Below are 18,614 nucleotides of genomic sequence, written 5' to 3'. Positions count from 1 at the left end.
ACTTCTTGTGAGGGATCACCAATGATGAAGTTATGAGGATAACCCCTCATAGACTTCCATTCTCTAGGCTTCCTTTGTGGTGTTGAGCTTTGATAATTTTCTGTTGGTCTCACTGTTTCAGTTTCTCGTTCCGGATTTGGAGGCAAAATAGAAATGTCTCCTCCAATCTGATGAGACAAAACTGGACTGGCAGATTCTTCAATTTGGGCAGACTTGGGATTCTCTTTGCTTGTTCCAGCTCTTTCACAATCTGAATCATTATCTATCACAGTATTGGGAATTAAATTAGAATCACAAAAAGTAACATGTATGGATTCTTCTATGGTCCTATGTTCTTTAAGGTAAATCCTATAGGCCTTGCTAGTGGTGGAGTATCCAACAAACATTCCTTCATAAGATTTTGGATCAAACTTGCCAAGATTTTCTTTGTTGTTAAGCACAAAACATTTGCATCCAAAAACATGAAAATACTTAAGATTTGGAGGGGTTTCTTTCCAGAGTTCATAAGGAGTTCTTTTCAACCCTTTTTAATTATTGTCTTATTCAAAATATAGCATGCTGTATTTACAGCTTCAGCCCACAAAAATTTAGGAACCTCATTCTCACATAACATAGCCCTAGTCATTTCTTGAAGGCTTCTATTCCTTCTTTCAACAACCCCATTTTGTTAAGGTGTTCTAGGGCATGAAAAAGTATGAGTAATTCCAAAGTCATCACAGAATTTTTTAAAGTCTTGGTTTTCAAATTCTTTTCCATGATCACTTCTCAAATGGGCCACTTTCAAATCTTTTTCATTTTGAATTTTCTTGCAAAGGGTTAAGAAAGCATGAAAAGCATCATTTTTATGAGCAAGAAAAAGTACCCAACCAAATCTAGAGTAATCATCCACCACTACTAAACCATAGTGTTTACCTCCTAAACTTTGAGTTCTTGTTGGACCAAAAAGATCAATGTGTAATATCTCTAATGGCCTTTTGGTTGAAATTCCATCTTTTGGCTTAAAAGAGGATTTAACTTGTTTTCCTAATTGACAAGCATCACAAGTAAGATCCTTATCAAATTAGATTTTAGGAATTCCTCTAACCAGATTTTTCTTTACTAGCTTAAAAATTTGGTACATGCTAGCATGACTCAACTTTCTATGCCATAGCCATTTTTCAGATTCAAGAGAAGTAAAACATGTTACATTTTGTTCTTTCAAGTCCTCAACAGTTAATCCATACACATTATTGCATCTTTTAGCTTCAAACAAAATATCCCCAGTTTTTTCACAAACAACCAAACACACAAATTTTCTAAAAATAACTTCAAAACCTAAATCACACAATTGGCTTACACTAAGTAAATTATGTTTCAAACCATTTACAAGAAGAACATCATTTATACAAGAAGAAAAGCTTTTACCAACTTTACCAACAGCCACTATCTTTCCTTTACCATCATCACCAAAAGTGACAAGTCCTCCATCATACTCATCAAGCTTTATGAAGAAAGTTGTCTTTCCGGTCATGTGCCTAGAGCATCCGCTGTCCATGTACCACATATTTTCTTTCCTTTCGGATGCTAGGCATACCTACAAAATGAGCTCAAGTGACCTTAGGTATCCAAATCTTCTTGGATCCTTTCACGTTAAACCATCTCCTATGTCCCAAACCATTGTAATCAAAAACAACTTTGTAAACTTTATCACCTATCATTCTTTTACCAAAAAAACATTGAATGGAAAAATGACCGTTTCGGTTGCATAGCCGACAAAATCTTGGAGTTGCTGTTTTGTTAAAGTAGGTGGGATCTTGAAACCTTGTGTCATTAGAAGATGAAGCTCTATTTTCAAAGGAAGGTTTCTCATTAGATTTGTAAAACCCCAAACCAGCTTTATCAAAGAGTGGTTTTTGACTAGCCAATATTTGATTTAAATTTTCAGAACTTTGAGTGAACTTGGCTAAGTCATTTTCAAGGCTTCTAACCCTTTTTAGCAACTCTTCATTTTCCTTAAAACAGGTTACATATGCAACTACCGAATGATCACTTTCACAACTTCTAAGTTGAGCTTTCAACTGCTTATTTTCTTCTACAAGATCACAAGCAGTTTCGGCCTCCCTTACTTTTTCTTTAAGAAAACTATTTTCATCTTTAAGAATGATAATTTGTTGTTCAAGATCTTGGTTATCAAGTAGAAAATATCTTATTTTTTCAGAAAGGTGGTCTATCATAAGATGAAGATCTTCAAATGGAGTCTGTTTGGCACAGTTGCATATAACACCAGAAACCGTCAGGAACCCTGCAACCCTTAGAAATACCACAATGGACATGGGAGCAGATCACTATGGATTTTGTCATGAGATTGCCAAGGACTTCAACAGGACATGATGCCATTTGGGTAATTGTGGACAGGTTGACAAAATCAGCGCATTTCCTTCCGATTCGAGTTGACTATACATTACAAAGGCTGGCACGGATATATATTCAAGAAATCGTACGATTGCACGGAATACCTTCGTCAATTGTTTCAGATCGAGATCCGAGGTTTACTTCCAGATTCTGGGGAGCTTTCCAGAAAGCATTGGGAACAGAATTGCATATGAGTACAGCATACCATCCTCAGACAGACGGACAATCAGAGCGGACAATCCAGACATTGGAAGACATGCTAAGATCTTGTGTGATGGATAACCAAGGTAGTTGGGATAAATATTTGCCGTTGGTCGAGTTCATCTACAACAATAGTTACCAACAAAGTATCGGGATGGCACCATATGAAGCTCTCTATGGAAGGAGATGTCAGACACCATTGTGTTGGAATGATGATGGAGAAGCTAGTGTCTTGGGTCCAGACTTAGTGCAAGAAACTACTGAGAAGATAAAGGGGATTCGCCAGAAGATCCAGACAGCACAGAGTCATCAAAAGAGCTATGCCGATAATAGATGTAGACCCTTAGAGTTTAGTGAGGGAGACCATGTCTTTCTTAAAGTAACCCCGACTACTAGAATAGGTAGAGCCCTTAAGACTAAAAAGCTTAACCCTTGATACATAGGACCTTTCCAAATACTTAAAAGAGTCGGTCTAGTAGCTTATCAAGTAGCCCTCCCTCCATATCTGTCAAACCTTCATGATGTTTTCCATGTCTCACAACTTAAGAGATATATTCCTGATGAGAGTCACATTTTACAACCAGAGACAGTACAGTTACGAAACGATTTGACATATCAAGCATCACCAGTTCAGATCGTAGAAAGAAGTGATAAGCAGCTGAGAGGCAAGACTGTTCGCTTAGTCAAAGTAGCTTGGGGACAAAGAGGAGAAGAAGAACACACTTGGGAACTGGAGGATAAGATGAAAGCTGATTACCCGCATCTATTCTCAGGTAACTGAAATTTTGAGGGCAAAATTTTCTTTTAGGAGGGTAAAATGTAACAACCCCGGTTTTCGAGTACGCGAGATCTTTTCTGAAAGTACGGAGAACTCCGGAGGATCAGTAAGGGGAGAAGCTCTGATATATTATCAAGTATCTCAATCCTAATTGTCATTATGTCATCTTTAAGCTAGAACCTTTTATGAGGCAAGCTCGATAATGCAGTTATGAAGAACATAGTTTTTGAACCGTATCGGTTAGGAGTTTTGATCCGGTTTTTTGTAAATAGTCTCAGTTTGATGAACCGGACTCAATTCATGAGAGAAGAGAGATAATAGGGTAATATTATCATTATATTAGTAATAAAAGTTTCTTGAATGATATTATAAGGTTACCTGGTCAGTTTTAGTTAAAAACAGAAAATCGGTTTAACCGGGTTCACAGTTTACTGGTGCAGCTTAGCACCAGCACTCTCTGATGACTTTAGCAATGCTAAGGCCTCATTATTCATGTTTTATTCTCATGATAAATATGTTACTAGTGTTATTTATGCTAGTAGCTCAGAAAATAATTTTTAGAGATGTTTTTGCAAGTGTTCCGATACACCTAGTTTTAGTAGTTATACACCTGAGATATTTTAATATTATTTTAATCCACCTCCAAGCCAACCAATCACAACTCACCCTACACCCCCAAAACCCCCAAGGCTGGCTCATTTTCACTTTGTGGCCGAAAATAGGTAGAGAGAAAAAGAGAGAAAAGTTCTTAGTTCCAAATCTTCAAAGCTTGATTTCTGCTGAACTAAAACTCAAATCAAAATTTCAATCCGACCAAAATGATCCTCTCTTCTTTCTCAACATGATCATATGACTTATCAAGGCTGGGATCAAGGTGAGTTGGCTGCACCATCTCTCTTTTGATTCGGTTTCAAGGAAACATGGTTAAATATGTGTTTTCTTGATGTGATTTAGGAGGAAAACGTGCTTAAGGACCACCTGAAAGTTTGATTGAATTAGGAGCAGCAAAACCAGGTAGGGTGTCATGAAATTAATCTTGATTATTTGTGTTTGAGATGTGTGAATGTTGTATTATTTGGCTGTGCTAAAAAATTGGTTGCATATATGATTGATTCTTGGTGAAAATTTGGTGAAATTTTGATGAAATTTGATGAAATTCAAGATTTAAAGTTCATGTTCTTGGGCAGCTGGAAAAACGAAGCCCTAAGCTTAAATTGAGGGTCAATTTGTGTTGAAATCATGTAGAAAAGATGGGGTTTTAGTGGCTGCTAATTTATTATGAATTATAGTAAAAATCAGTTGCTGAAAAGACTAAAAAACGGGTAAAAAAAGAGAAAGGATATGAAGAATTTATGAAGAACATGAAGAACACTTTGAGTGTGATGAAGAAAAGACCTTATATCTTAAAAAGGGCAAGGAAGTAAAATTTTTGGTGTTTTAGGGGTTGTTTGGTAATTTCTGAAAGTTAGGGTGGTAAAAGTAGAAATATTAAAAGTTACGGATGGTAAAAAGTGAATTTTAAAGGTTAAAAGTAAAAGTGAGTTAATTTTCGAAAATTTAATAATAAAATAATAAATAATAATAAAATATTAAATAATAATATTTAATTAAAAATAATATTTTAATAAAAATAATAAAATAATGCGGAAAAAGCAGTTTTCTGTAAAAGCTTTAGAAAGACAATTTTAAGCGCAGAATCTCATAATTACCTTCATAAAACACTTAGGGAGTGGTAAGAACATATTAGTGAGGCAAAGATAAATAAAAGATAAAAAGTTGAAGAAAAGATAAAAATCGAAGAAAAAGTCTGTAAAGTTTTAACGACAGAAAAATAGACAGAGACTAGTGAACAAACTAGGGCAACATAGTTAGTCCTTGAGTTGCGACTAGGGTTAGGTATTATATGAAAAGTTAAACTATTTCAATATAGACTTAATGAACCTATACTTGGGACAGGCTAACTATTCATACCGAAATTTACATAAGTCTTAAAAACACACGTTAAACAGAGAAATAAGAGCAGAGTAAAGAGACTAAGAGCGGAATGCTTATCGAAGAGTTTTTTTGTTGCTTGAGGCAACCCAAGAGATATTGTTTGCTTATTCACTACTTAAAGCAACCCAAGAGCTTCTGTAGGGAAACTAGGATACCTACAGCAATTTTTCGTTCACAAGAGCTTCTGTAGGGAAACTAGGATACCTACAGCAATTTTCCGTTCCCAAGAGTATATTTCCTGCGAGTAGAAAGCAGAGGTTGTCTCAATAGAGCTGCTAATAATTATATGCACATTTATTTGAACGAAAAATCGTATCCGGGAAATCGGGAACTCGTGACCGGATAAATGTCGGGAATGCAGGTGCTAACCGACACATGAGCTCATGGCCTGTACTAGGACTAGACATGCATCATTCTTGTCTGCGCATCATTCTCTGTTGCATTCCTTTCTGTGTGTGGTCTGTTTCTTTATGTTTGTCTTCTTACATACTATTTTTGTGTTCTATTTTCTTGTATTCTTCTGTTTGTGTTCTACACTCTGTTGTCTCTACTTTTTATTTCTATCTTTATCTTCTGTTTATTATTTCGCTATATTATGTTATTCGTCTGCTAATCGACCCCAAATAAATGAACGTAACTAATAACCCCGACCCTACTAAGAACTCCCCAGTTCTTACCCCTTCTCTCCCTTCCTCCCCCTCAGATGGAGACAGGCGTGATCTTCTATGAGTTCGAGGACCCTTACGTCTACGATGATCCGGTACATCACAGTTACTTCATCATGGGATTGGAGCCTCGTATTAGACGATATGCATTACCTAATCGAGCCTTTCAACATCCTCTGTCTAGCCCGCATTTTGACCCTTATGCTCCTTACGACTTTTCCTTATCCTGGTTACATCCTGACGCACCTGTACATCCTTTTCCTGATGACCCCGAGCACGCTATACCAGCTCAACCTTTGAATGAGGTGGAACCTGAGCCTATCATTCCTGATGAGCCCGAGTTAGCTGGGGACTACGTACCTGTGATACCACCAGAGTGGGACCTTCCCCCTGAGCCGATCCCTGACTTTCCACAGCCTGATGAGCTGGCACTACCGGATGATGGGGTAGCTCCTATATATGCGAACGGACCTGTGCTCGCGAATGGTTTTGTACATAGTGACAGCAGTGTTTCTGGTGGATCTGAGGGTATAATTGTAGCTGCGGATGATGAGGAGGAGGAGGATCCTGAGATAGAGATAGAGCAGGATGAGGAGATGGACGAGCCTCACGGCGATTCTCCGAACGGCCACGTGTAGATATAGTTTGACTGCGGAAGGGGCATTCTTTTGATGACACTCTAGTCTAACATTATCTGATAGTTAGTCTCTCACTTGTGTTAGTACACTCGAGAGCTAGGAGCTATATAGTGGTTAGGCTAGCCTGGGTGCCAGTTTAGCGGCTTTTTGTATGGGCCAGGCCCTGGGAGTGTCGTGTAAATATTAGCTATGTAGGATGACGAGGATGTAAACTGACTTGATCTTGTGTAAACGCTACATGTTTTGTTATAGTGTACATGATGTATATTATCAGCTGTGTTTCTATATTTCTTTATGCCACTTTTCTATTACTCTCATTGTATGCTTGTTTACTTTACCTGAACATCCGCAACAAAAAAAAAGGTTACTCGTAAAATTGGCATCGCTCTAACAAGGAACAGGCTCCTATATTAGATAGTAAATAATAATTAGAAAGGATAAGTTAGTAATACTTAGCTTCTTGTATGACCATGGCATACTGGGAGTTGGGTCGTTACAAGTTGGTATCAGAGCAACTTGTGTAAACGCTTTTAATTTAAGAATGCCTACAATGTTTATTGAGTAACTGCAAATAGATTTAATACCTGTGAGTAATTGATTGATTATGTGAATATTGAATTGTGGCTGAAATTGTGATTGGAACGGTTGAGATTGTGATTTGGAATTGTTGATTAGTAATATTGATTGATTATGTGGATTGGGAATTGTTTGATGACCAATTGTTGTGAATTTTTGAATTTTAATGGGTTATGTTGGATTTGTTGCCGTTGAGTTGTTATTTGGTATATTGTAATGTTAATGAATTTGAGCTTCCTATGTATAAGAATTACTAATAATAATACTTCTGTGATTGTTATTATTATTTGCAATGTTTTCTTGTACTGGAGAGAAGGGGTAAGAACTGGGGAGTCCTTAGTAGGGTCGGGGTTGTTAGTTACGTTCATTTATTTGGGGTCGATTAGCAGACGAATAACATAATATAGCGAAATAGTAAATAGAAGATAAAGATAGAAATAAAAAGTAGAGACAACAGAGTGTAGAACACAAACAGAAGAATACAAGAAAATAGAACACGAAAATAGTATGTAAGAAGACAAACATAAAGAAACAGATCACACACAGAAAGGAATGCAACAGAGAGTGATGCGCAGACAAGAATGATGCATGTCTAGTCCTAGTACAGGCCATGAGCTCATGTGTCGGTTAGCACCTGCATTCCCGACATTTATCCGGTCACGAGTTCCCGATTTCCCGGATACGATTTTCCGTTCAAATAAATGCGCATATAATTATTAGCAGCTCTATTGAGACAGCCTCTGCTTTCTACTCGCAGGAAATATACTCTTGGGAACGGAAAATTGCTGTAGGTATCCTAGTTTCCCTACAGAAGCTCTTGTGAACGGAAAATTGCTGTAGGTATCCTAGTTTCCCTACAGAAGCTCTTGGGTTGCTTTAAGTAGTGAATAAGCAAACAATATCTCTTGGGTTGCCTCAAGCAACAAAAAAAACTCTTCGATAAGCATTCCGCTCTTAGTCTCTTTACTCTGCTCTTATTTCTCTGTTTAACGTGTGTTTTTAAGACATGTAAATTTCGGTATGAATAGTTAGCCTGTCCCAAGTATAGGTTCATTAAGTCTATATTGAAATAGTTTAACTTTTCATATAATACTTAACCCTAGTCGCAACTCAAGGACTAACTATGTTGCCCTAGTTTGTTCACTAGTCTCTGTCTGTTTTTCTGTCATTAAAATTTTACAGACTTTTTCTTCGATTTTTATCTCTTCTTTAACTTTTTATCTTTTATTTATGTTTGCCTCACTAACATGTTTTTATCACTCCCTAAGTGTTTTATGAAGGTAATTATGAGATTCTGCGCTTAAAGTTGTCTTTCTAAAGCTTTTACAGAAAACTGCTTTTTCCGCATTATTTTATTATTTTTATTAAAATATTATTTTTAATTAAATATTATTAATTAATATTTTATTATTATTTATTATTTTATTATTAAATTTTCGAAAATTAACTCACTTTTACTTTTAACCTTTAAAATTCACTTTTTACCACCCGTAACTTTTAATATTTCTACTTTTACCACCCTAACTTTCAGAAATTACCAAACAACCCCTAAAACACCAAAAATTTTACTTCCTTGCCCTTTTTAAGATCTAAGGCCTGTTCTTCATTGTTCTTCATCACACTCAAAGTGTTCTTCATGTTCTTCATAAATTCTTCAGATTCTTTCTCTGTTTTTACCCGTTTTTCAGTCTTTTCAGCAACCGATTTTTACTATAATTCATAATAAATTTGCAGCCACTAAAACCCCCATCTTTTCTACATGATTTCAACACAAATTGACCCTCAATTTAAGCTTAGGGTTTCGTTTTTCCAGCTGCCCAAGAACATGAACTTTAAAGCTTGAATTTCATCAAATTTCATCAAAATTTCACCAAATTTTCACCAAGAATCAATCATATATGCAACCAATTTTTTAGCACAACCAAATAATACAACATTCACACATCTCAAACACAAATAATCAAGATTAATTTCGTGACACCCTACCTGGTTTTGCTGCTCCTAATTCAATCAAACTTTCAGGTGGTCCTTAAGCACTTTTTCCTCCTAAATCACATCAAGAAAACACATATTTAACCATGTTTCCTTGAAACCGAATCAAAAGAGAGATGGTGCAGCCAACTCACCTTGATCCCAGCCTTGATAAGTCATATGATCATGTAGAGAAAGAAGAGAGGATCATTTTGGTCGGATTGGAATTTTGATTTGAGTTTTAGTTCAGCAGAAATCAAGCTTTGAAGATTTGGAACTAAGAACTTTTCTCTCTTTTTCTCTCTACCTATTTTCGGCCACAAAGTGAAAATGAGCCAGCCTTGGGGGTTTTGGGGGTGTAGGGTGAGTTGTGATTGGTTGGCTTGGAGGTGGATTAAAATAATATTAAAATATCTCAGGTGTATAACTACTAAAACTAGGTGTATCGGAACACTTGCAAAAACATCTCTAAAAATTATTTCTGAGCTACTAGCATAAATAACACTAGTAACATATTTATCATGAGAATAAAACATGAATAATGAGGCCTTAGCATTGCTAAAGTCATCAGAGAGTGCTGGTGCTAAGCTGCACCAGTAAACTGTGAACCCGGTTAAACCGATTTTCTATTTTTAACTAAAACTGACCAGGTAACCTTATAATATCATTCAAGGAACTTTTATTACTAATATAATGATAATATTACCCTATTATATCTCTTCTCTCATGAATCGAGTCCGGTTCGTCAAACTGAGACTATTTACGAAAAACCGGATCAAAACTCCTAACCGATACGGTTCAAAAACTATGTTCTTCGTAACTGCATTATCAAGATTGCCTCATAAAAGGTTCTAGCTTAAAGATGACATAATGACAATTAGGATTGAGATACTTTATAATATATCAGAGCTTCTCCCCTTACTGATCCTCCGGAGTTCTCCGTACTTTCAAAAAAGATCTCGCGTATAAATCTTAATTTCCCAACAAATAATTGAGCACATGTTCTCCGTACTTTCAGAAAAGATCTCACGTATAAATCTTAATTAAGATTTGTGGCTTGACTTCAAATCACAATCTCAACCATTCCAATCACAATTTCAGCCACAATTCAATATTCACATAATCAATCAATTACTCACAGGTATTAAATCTATTTGCAGTTACTCAATAAACGTTGTAGGCATTCTTAAATTGAAATCGTTTTAAACCCCCTACCTCGATGTCACAATTACAAGAGACCGTTGGCAGAATTGCTGCGAGACAGCTGGCTGGACCTCTACTAGTCACGCAACCATTTCTGCCCAGAAAGCAGCAGCATTACATCTCAACACAACTGGGACATCAGTAGCATTAGCTTCCACAACAATGACCATGGTTGCAGTGAAATGAAGATTTCGAATTCAATGGAATCGAAAGGCAGAAGCAGCTCTGGTAATTTAAAACGGAGCACAAGCCAAAGTTGAATTAAAACAAGAACAAGCAGTTTAATAAGAAATTGGCAGAATAAGGCGTGCAATTGGAGCATAAATAAGGGGAAAAGGCTAACCCAGGCCAATGGATGTTGAACCTAAGTATAGCGGAAGCAGGGCAGCATCGATTCCTAGCAACACCCCGCGGTGGTTCCGGCAGCAGCATCACCCCGCCAGTGGCTCCATTGAGACATGCTCCAACAAACATAACATAGCCAAGAACATCAGAGGCAGATACAAGCTATTTACAGAGTGACAAGGGTTCAAAGATGGTGGTTCTCATGGCTAGGGTTTAACTAACTCACCATTAATCATGGCGGCAACCAGAGATTCCGACGGCGGCGGTGGTGAAGAGGCGTGGCGTTGATGACAGAAGACTTCTCCTTTCCTCCTCTGTTGCATCGTATCTCTCTCTCTCTCCCTTTCTCAGATTCGCGCTTGCTCTCTCTCCAACGACGGCGGCTCCGACCGCACCAACGACGATGAAGACCTCGACGGCGGTGACGAAGCGGGCTCGGGCTCGGCTCTATAGACGGAACGGCGCTGCAAAGCAGCTCGACGGTGAGCTCCTCGCGGCTCCACAAACGGCGACGATGACTCTAATGATGACGGAACGTGCGGCAGCGCGAGCGGAGTTGAACAGTGGCAGTGCGACGGTCACGGCGACGGCGGGGCAAGAGCTCTTCCCTCTCTCTTTTCTCTGCTCTTCGTGCTCTCTCTCTCTGCGTTTCTTTCTTCTTTTGTGTGTGTGTGGTGTTTAGGAAGAAAAGGGGGTAGAGGCTGCGTTCAGTGGCTGAGGAAAGGGAAACATTAGGGTTAGGGTTTCTCAATTTGGGAAATTAGGGTTTCTGAGTTCGATTTGGGAATTAGGGTTAGAAATTAGGATTTTATAAAAGAATATGGATAGATATGAATAGATATTTTGATAAAATTGGAGGGTAGAGTGATTTTAAAATCAAATATACTCTCTTAAAAATATTTAGGAACATTATTTATCAACATATTGCTATGTTCAATCAATTATTTTTAATTTACATTATAAAATGAACAAGTTAATTATATTTTGTAAAGTACAATTTAAATTCAAATATCAATTTTCTAGATTAAATCATACAAATCTCTTTTATTTTTCTATCTCTGAAACTTTAATTTCAATTTATAAAATAATTAATTATAATAAAAATTATACATAAATATTAATTGACTTAAACTTAAAGTATTTATAAATATCAATCTAATCATTTATAATAAAATAATTCCTAGGAGTTCAAATTAATAACATAATTCATTTAAAATAGAATTTATTTAAATTAAATTATACAATTCTTTCTTATTTTTCAATTACCAAAATTATATGCGCATTTATTTGAACGGAAAATCGTATCCGGGAAATCGTGAACTCGTGACCGGATAAATGTCGGGAATGCAGGTGTTAACCGACACATGAGCTCATGGCCTGCACTAGGACTAGACATTCATCATATGCATCTATGTGTCATTGTTTGGGTGTGTATATTGTAATTGGTTTGCCTAAGTGAATAATTCTGTTTAACTGCTAATTGCTATACTTGATGTAATTGCTCTTGATTGTGTTTGAACCTCATTACCTGTGTTTGTAACTGATTGTTTGGATTGTGGTGATTGGATATTGATTGAGTTGTTTGGGCTTGAGGCCGTGATTGGTACGTTTGAGGTCTAGTTCTGTATAAAGTATCTGACTGGTTCAGCATAGACTTAATGAACCTATGCTTGGAGCAGGATGATCATTTATACTGCGTAGGTAACATAAAAGAAATCAATTAAGATTTAAATAGAAGCTGATTTTCTGCCAACTTTACTGAAATTAACCTTCTCTAGTATTAACTACTTAATTATTAAGCCTTTGTATCGAGTTCGCGTTTTAGTTTTAAGAAAATTCCAGAAAATTTTGTTTTTTTTCATTAAAGACATGTATCAAGGATAAACATTGCAAATAATAATAACAATCACCGAATTATTATTATTAGTAATTCTTATACATAGGAAGTCATATAAACCCAAATACAATACCTACCCCTCTGATAAAATAAAACTTCAAAGGAAAAGAGCGAGGGGACTCTATGAAAGCAATTAAAACCATAAAGAAAGCCTACTAATCGCTCGCAGCTTCAAATTGCGTCTTCAAACCTGTGTCACTAAAAGGGTGGAAAATTTGGGGGTAAGAACCAAACCACATGTTCTCAGTAGAGGTCGAGAATGCCGTGAAAGTAAAGAATAAAGCGCAAATAGTTAATTTCATTCAGAGACATCTAAAAAAAATTAACCTTCTTTAAAAGTATTAGTTAATTATTCAAAATCCTAGACCCATATTTTCTTTATAAAACTCTTAAAAGTTTCCTAAACTGTATGAATGACCAACCTGTTCCAAGCATAGGTTCATTAAGTCTATGCTGAACTAGTTTGATTTTTTATACTTTACTAGACCTTAACATAAAAGAAGTTACCTACGCAGTATAAATGATCATCCTGCTCCAAGCATAGGTTCACTAAGTCTATGCTGAACCAGTCAGATACTTTATACAGAACTAGACCTCAAACGTACCAATCACGGCCTCAGGCCCAAACAACTCAATCAATATCCAATCACCACAATCCAAACAATCAGTTACAAACACAGGTAATGAGGTTCAAACACAATCAAGAGCAATTACATCAAGTATAGCAATTAGCAGTTAAACAGAATTATTCACTTAGGCAAACCAATTACAATATACACACCCAAACAATGTCACATAGATGCATATGATGAATGTCTAGTCCTAGTGCAGGCCATGAGCTCATGTGTCGGTTAGCACCTGCATTCCCGACATTTATCCGGTCACGAGTTCACGATTTCCCGGATACGATTTTCCGTTCAAATAAATGCGCATATAATTATTAGCAGCTCTATTGAGACAGCCTCTGCTTTCTACTCGCAGGAAATATACTCTTGGGAACGGAAAATTGCTGTAGGTATCCTAGTTTCCCTACAGAAGCTCTTGTGAACGGAAAATTGCTGTAGGTATCCTAGTTTCCCTACAGAAGCTCTTGGGTTGCTTCAAGCAACATATAATCATACAATAAGTACATTACTCTTTCCTTTTTCTTTCATAATTGCAAATACGCAAGCGGGACAAGACCCACTTATATACATGTATTCTTGATTCTATCTCTAAAAGTTGTCTCATGCTTTGTACATGTAAGTAATGCATCCTTCTAGCATAATGAATGCATTTATTCTTAATAGTTTGTCTAGCGGTTTTTACTGATTTTTTGGTTTTAATTTGTTGTAGAAGCTTTTTGGTTTTGATTATTTTCTTGTCCATCTTTTTTATTTCTACTTTTAATTCCGAAGATTCAGTTATTAGTTCTCTTATTTTTCTATCTATTGCCATTAATCTTGTTTTGATATTTCTTCTAACTAATTTTAAAGATCTAAGCCTTTTATAAAACTCTTTCGTGGTATAAGAATAATAACTGAGAAAATAAATAAAAGAAAGATAGTAAGCTTACAAAGATGAACTTGTACTTTTATTGCTTGCAGAGTTGATACACTTCTTGAAGATGATTACAAATACTTGGAGAATTTATAAAGTAAGGAGATATAAGAGTAGAGAGATTTCTTGAGCTTTCAAGTTTTTGATGATCTTGAATGAGTGAGGCCTTTGGTATTTATAGACCCCAAATGATGACTATTTGGGTACGGTTTGCCGACAGTATTGTTTGCTTTTACTATTTCCCGACATTCACTGTTTGCTTTTACTGTTTGCCGACATTCACTGTTTGCTTTTACTTTTTACTTTTACTTTTTTACTTTTTACTTTTTACTTTTTTTTATGATTGGGCTTTTACATTGATTGCATATACAGTACTTGTTACATCTCAAATGGGTCTTGAGAGTCTTGATAGTAATGAGCTGGACTGGACTGGACCTCTTCGTCTTCTCCAAGAGGTACGGTCTGTATTGCTTGTAGAGAGTTTTGGATATCTTCCTCTGAGGTTGCTGCAGCTAGGGCTGCCATAATTTGTCTCTTTTGTGCTAAGAATTGGGTCTCTTTTTTATAAGCTATTTGTTCATTGGTGGTGCTTGAGGCTGTTATTGCTGGACGCTTTTGTAATGTTGTTAACCATTGATCAATAGCTGCTCTTCTTAGTAAATTTATATCATATTTGTTCCACCATTTAATTTTTATTACTCTTACTAGATATTGTATGCTTGGAGATTCTTCATATGCTGCTGAATCATATTCCCATGTCATAATCCAGCTTATTCCCATGGCTACTATGAATGAAATGAACTTATATTCTTGTAGGAATGATGACTTGCTTTTAAAGTATTCATATGCCATACTGGCTTCTTTTGGGAAGAAAGCTTCCATTGGTCCAAAGTTCTGGAACCATGCTTGAAACCATTTGGGAAATTGTAATGATATCCCCTTTCTGAACCAAATGAACCAAGAATGGGGATTTGGTGATAGAAATAAAACATAATTCCAAGCTTCTTGGTAATCATAGTAGGTATAGTTCTGAGGTTCAAATTTTAATGAGAAGCTTTTAGACTGATATGGGGGTATTTCCCAATCTTGCAAGGATAATATTTTTATAATTTTTATTTTTGAATAAATAGGCTGCTTGGTGTTGGAATCTCTGTAATGTGTTAACTCAACGGATCTGGTGTCTACTAATATGAATTCATAAAATTTTTGGGTTTTTTGTGGGTTAATAGGAATATAATGGAAAGTATTTGGGAAAATGGTCTTGTATAGGATTTTTCTGTCTTTTTTGAACCACTCTTTTTCAATGGTTAATATCTTTATAGGATTGGGTTTTTCATAGTAAGAAAATTGTTCTTTCAAGGGTTGAGTATTATAGAGGTCAGAGGGTTGTAGTAATGTGAATTTATTATTAGTAGTAATTAAAGGGCTCTTAGAAGGTGATGACGATGATGGTGCAGCTTTTACAACCTGTGACATTGTCATAGGTCTTAATGATAATTGTTTTGCTGGTACAACAGTAATAGGTAATTTTGTTTCTTTTATTTGGTCAAAAGGTTGACCATAATCTTCACTGGAGGCTGCTTTTTGCTCAATTCTTTCCCTGCAAAAATTCTCTAGTAAGAAAGTCAGGGAGTGAATTTAGTTCTCCTTTTATATGTTCAATAGTAAAATCGAAACATGATAAAATAGCTTGCCATCTTGCAAATATTTGTTTTGAAACCAAATTTTTGACATCATTTTCTAAAACATTTGGAGCTGCTTTACAATCAGTTCTTATTAAGAAGTTTTTATTAAATAAATCTTCTTGAAATTTTGAAACACATAATACTATGGCAAGTATTTCTTTTTTGACTGTGGGGTAGTTCTTTTGAGCTTGGTTCCAAATTCCCAAATGATATTTTACTATTTGTTCTTTTGAGTTATTAGGAGGTATTTGTTTAAGAATTCCTCCATATCTTAATTCTGATACATCTGTTTCTACAATTAATTTAGCCGATGGGTCTAGTATACTTATGCAAGGTATTTCTTTTACTACATTTTTTATTTTTATTATTATGGAAGTCATTTCTTTTGTCCATGGAGGTGGATTTTTTCTTAGTCTCTTATAAAGAGGTTCGCATGTAACTCTTATTCCAAGCAAGAATTCTGCTACATAATTTAAACATCCCAAAAATCTTTGTAGTTGTTTTTTGTCAGTTATTTCATTTGGAAATTTATCTGCAAATTCAATGGCTCTTTTAATAGGTACTATAGTTCCTTGATAAATTTCATATCCTAAGAACCTTACTTTAGTTGTAAAAATTTTCATTTTCTTTTCTGATAAAACTAATCCTTGTTCTTTTATAATATCCATGAATTTTTCTAGATGATATATATGCTGCTTTATTCCTTTTGAGTATACTAATACGTCATCAAGATATATTATAGTAAATTCTATATGCGGGTAAAATATATTATTCATTATTTGTTGGAATTCGCTTGGGGCATTTTTTAATCCTTGAGGCATTACATTCCATTCGTAATGTCCAAAGGGTACTATAAAAGCTGTCTTATATCTATCTTCGTCTTTTACTGCAATTTGATAATAACCTGATTTTAAATCAAATTTTGAAAAGATATTTGCTTTATTTAATCTTTTAATTAAATCACTTTTATTTGGTAAAGGATACCTAATCCATTTTAATACCTTGTTTAGAGGTTTATAATTGATAACTAATCTTGGAGCACCTCTTTCTATTTCAGATGCTTTCATCACATAGAAGCCTGTACAGCTCCAGGGTGATTTTGAAGGCCTTATTAGTCCCTTATCTAGATATTCTTGTATTTCTTTTTTACAATATTCTAGATACTCTTTGTTCATATGTATCGGTTTTGCCTTTGTTGGTATATCTTTTTCATTAGACCCATCTTCATATGGTAAAGATATTTCATGTAATTTTCTATGTTGAAAGGCTGTGGGATTTAAGCTACATAATTCTGTCTTAATTTTTTCTTCAATTGCTTTTATTTTATCTTGTATCTCCGGAGTTTGTAATTGTTCTTCTATTCTTTTATGTGTAACTTCTTGGTTTAAGTAGTTAATTTGTCTTGTCTTCCTTTCTATAATATTAACTTGACGCGGTAAGTGTTGTAAAATTTTCTCTAGACTCAAACAATTAATTTGCCTTACTTCTGTTTCCATTACACTAACATGTGTAGATAGGTGTTGTAACATATTGAGTTCATGCTGTTTTGGTCTTGTGAGAAATTCAAAATGGACAGGGTGATTGGGGATTCTTGTACAAGTTATTCCGTCGATGTCGACATTAAAGGGATATAATAATAAAGTAAAAGGATTTCCTAATATAACTTGATGAGATATATTTCTTGCTAAAAAGAATGTAGTGGCGAAACATACCCTATTTTTACAAATTTTTGCTTTAGATAACTTATAGTCTATAGTCATTTTGTCATTTTCTGCCATTAAGACTCTTTCTGTAGTTTTCTCATAATATTTTGTGGGTATTAATCCTTCTTGTATACAGTTAACATCAGCTCCTGAATCTACCATAGCTATTAAATCAAATTTTTCTTCTCCTACTATTAAAGTTATCGTAGTGAACCATTTTTGACTTACTAATAATGTTAAAATATTTATATAATTTTCTGTACCTAGGTTAATATAATTCTCAGAAATTGTTATATTACTAGTCCCTTCATTATTTTGAGAAGATTGTTCTTGGATTTTTATTATGTTTTCACCTTCTATTTTTAGTAATCTGTAGTCCATATTAATGTTTTGTTGTTTTAATTCTGAAACTTCTCTTTTTAACCTTTTTACCTCTTCTTTGAGAGAATTAACGGAAACTTCTTCTTGTGGGTTTTTAAAACGATTATAAATTTCTTTTATTTCTATTGGTCTTATTTCTTGCTTATTTTCTTCTTCTTTTTTAACTAATTCAGCTAATTGTCTTATAAACTCATCCCTTAATGGTGTATCTTCTAACTTGTCAATTATTTTAACTAGTGTAGAAGTTTGTTCTTTAGTTAAAACATTTACAGTTTTTTCACAGTTTCTACAGTTACATAATCCTATTCCTAAACAATTATTATTATCCTGTTCCTCCTTTCCACTATTTTCTCCTGAACTCTATTCTTCTGACATAAAGTCTAATTGTTGTATAAAATAGTCTTCAGTTTCAGAAGAACCCTCATAACTTGATTCTTCTTCTGACTCTAAATTGATTAGTATAACTGTCAAAGCATGCTTAATTTCTTTATTTTTTATTTTATTTATTTTTTGTTCTGTCGTACACTTATTAGCATAATGTCCTTGTTTTTTACATTTCCAACATGTTACTTGTTTTCTCTTATTAGAAAATTTAGGTTTTCCTTCAGGGATTTTATGTAATTTTTTATGATATTTCTGTTCATAA

The sequence above is a fragment of the Arachis hypogaea genome, chromosome 5, assembly GCF_003086295.3.
Source record: "Arachis hypogaea cultivar Tifrunner chromosome 5, arahy.Tifrunner.gnm2.J5K5, whole genome shotgun sequence".
Classification (NCBI taxonomy): domain Eukaryota; kingdom Viridiplantae; phylum Streptophyta; class Magnoliopsida; order Fabales; family Fabaceae; genus Arachis; species Arachis hypogaea.
Note: the sequence above shows the minus strand (reverse complement) of the source record.